The sequence below is a fragment of the Oryctolagus cuniculus genome, chromosome 5 (assembly GCF_051225735.1).
Source record: "Oryctolagus cuniculus isolate XC-2025 breed Fujian yellow rabbit chromosome 5, ASM5122573v1, whole genome shotgun sequence".
In the NCBI taxonomy this organism is placed as follows: Eukaryota; Metazoa; Chordata; class Mammalia; order Lagomorpha; family Leporidae; genus Oryctolagus; species Oryctolagus cuniculus.
This window is the reverse complement of record NC_142871.1, coordinates 121,448,443-121,451,335: the sequence shown is the minus strand read 5'-3', so window position 1 is coordinate 121,451,335 and position 2,893 is coordinate 121,448,443. Positions and strand designations below refer to the sequence as shown.

The following is a 2,893-nucleotide window of genomic DNA, read 5'->3' as shown; positions in this document are numbered from 1 at the left end:
TCATTTCCTGATCTTGTGAAACTCTTTATCTTTTTCAGTGACTTTGAGTACTTCTACAGTTTAAGAACCATGAACGTCTCTTAAAAGTTTTTTTAATGTTATTTTCAAAACAGGTAATATTCAAAGATAGGCATAATGTCTTTCTTTCTTTTTTTTTTTTTTTTTTTTTGACAGGCAGAGTGGACAGTGAGAGAGAGAGAGAGACATAGAGAAAGGTCTTCCTTTTCTGTTGGTTCACCCCCCAATAGCCGCCACGGCCAGCACGCTGTAGCCGGTGCACCACGCTGATCCGAAACCAGGAGCCAGGTGCTTCTCCTGGTCTCCCATGCAGGTGCAGGGTCCAAGGACTTGGGCCATCCTCCACTGCCTTCCCGGGCCATAGCAGAGAGCTGGCCTGGAAGAGGAGCAATCACTGAGATCTATTTTCAATTGAATTTATACACACATGATTAGCTCTATGTTAAGTAAAGAGTTCAACACATAGTATGAAAACAAACAAACAAACAAACAAAGTGAAACTATTCCTTGACAGCCAAAACAAGGGCAGCTGAAGTCATCCCTTCTCGAAGTGTCAATTTCACTGCTACAGATTTCATTTTAGGTACTTTATTAGTTCTCAGATTAGGGAGAACACATGGTATTTGTCCCTTTGGGAATGGCTTATTTCACTAAGTATAATTTTTTCCAGATTCATCCATTTTGTTGCAAAGGACCAGATTTCATTCTCTCTCTCTCTCTCTCTCTTTTTTTTTTTTTTTTGTTTTTTTACTGCTGTGTAGAATTCCATAGGGTACATATCCCATAATTTCTTTATGCAGTCTTGAGTTGATAGGCATTTAGGTTGATTCCACGTCTCAGCTATTGTGAATTGAGCTGCAATAAACATGGAGGTGCAGATATCTCTTTTGTTTACTGATTTCATTTCCCTTGTGTAAATTCTCAGGAGTGGGATGGCTGGGCCATATGGCAGGTCTATATTCAGATTTCTGAGGTATCTCCATACTGTCTTCCTCAGTGGTTTATGAGTTTGCATTTCCACCAACAGTGGATTAGGGTACCTTTTCCTCCACATCCTTGCCAGCATTTGTTGTTTGTTGATTTCTGTATGAGAGCAATTCTAACCTGGGTGAAACCTCATGTGGTTTTGATTTGCATTTCCCTGACAGCTAGTGATCCTGAGCAGTTATTTCACGTGTCTGTTGGCAGCATAAGTTCTGTCATATGAACAATCACTTGAAGTTCATTTAATGTATATGGAAACATATACTCAATTGTAAATAGTAATGATTTCATTTTACTCCGAGATATCCCACATTTAAACAACTTCACATTCTTTCTGTTATCCAGTATCCTAAGAACAGGAAATTTACAGCTAATATGTTTTTAATATATCATCATCATTGATTCCTTAGAATTGATATTAGGATAGGATTTTAAGAGTTTCTATTAAATATTTGACATCAGAATGAGATATCAATGAGCCAGTGTTGTGATGCAATGAGCTAAACTGTGAGCTGCAATGCTGACATCCCATATGGGAGTGCTGGTTGGAGTCCTGGGTGTTCCTCTTCCAATCCAGCACCCTGCTAATGCACACAGGAAGGCAGCAGAGCATGTGGGAATGCGGGATACCTAGATGGAGCTTCAGGCTTCAGGATTTGACCTGGTCCAGCCCTGGCCATTGTGGCCATTTTAGAGAGTGAATCAGCAGATGGAAGATTCTCTCTGTTTCTTTCTCTCTTTTTTCCTCTCTCTTTATCACTATCTTTGTCTTAAAAAATGAGCTGTCACATAATATTTCTTTTTTTTAAAATTTATTTTATTTATTCAAAAATCAGAGTTACACAGAAAGAAAGGAGACACACAGAGAGAGAGAGGTCTTCCATCCACTGGTTCACTCCCCAGTTGGCCGCAACGGCAGGAGCTGTGCCGATCCGAAGCCAGGAGTCAGGAGCTTCTTCCAGGTCTCCCATGTGGGTGCAGGGGCCTAAGGACTTGGGCCATCTTCTACTGCTTTCCCAGGCCATAGCAGAAAACTGGATCGGAAGTGGAGCAGCCGGGTCTCAAACCAGCGCCACTATGGGATGCTAAGGCTTCAGGCCAAGGCATTAATTGCTGTGCTACAGTGCCGGCCCCTCTCACATAATATTTCAAGGTGTAGTTAATGTCTATGAAGCCATCTAAGTTTGATTAAAAATTATTCCTCTTTCAACTTTCATTTTTAAAGATTTATTTATTTATTTGAAAAGCACAGTAACAGAGAGGCTAAGGCAGATAGAGAGAGAGAGGTTTTCTATCTCCTGGTTCACCCCCAAGTGGTATCAACACCCAGAGCTGAGCCAATCAGAAGCCAGGAGCCTGGAGCTTCTTCTCGGTCCCCCACATGGGTATAGGGGCCCAAGGGCTTGGGACATCTTCCACTGCTTTCCTCGGCCAGAGCAGAGAACTGGATTGCAAGTGGATCAGCTAGAACTCAACTGGCGCCCATAAGGGAAGCTGCACAAACAGGTTGTGGCTTTACTTGCTACACCACAGTACTGGCCCTCCTTTACCTTTTGCATGCCATCCTCGCACAGGGGCCATGCTGATTTCTGTATAGTTCCAATTTTAGTACACTTGCTGCCAAAGTGAGCAATTTCTTAAACTTTTATGGCAACTTACTTGCATTTTGTTTGACACTTCATCTTCTATTAATTGGAACTAGATTCTTGAGTAAACTTTATCTTCTCTGATAGTAAGAGCATCTCTGACGGTAAGACTTCTCTGGTGGTAAAACCATCACTGCACTTCTGATCCCTAAGTTTACATATTGTAAACATCTTGTACCTCTTCGCACTCAGCAGACTGCATTAGACATAGCAACCGTGTTTCTATTTTGAAAACACTTAGATTA

The 2,893-nt window shown here is 41.5% G+C and overlaps 1 non-coding gene across 1 annotated transcript; it reads right to left on the bottom strand.

The window, feature by feature from the left end:
* Positions 1–2,531: 2,531 nt before the first annotated feature.
* LOC127493329 (U6 spliceosomal RNA) lies at positions 2,532–2,635 on the bottom strand. The gene has a single exon (XR_007923386.2). It is a non-coding gene; the product is annotated as a U6 spliceosomal RNA (small nuclear RNA).
* Between the last annotated feature and the right edge of the window lie 258 nt (positions 2,636–2,893).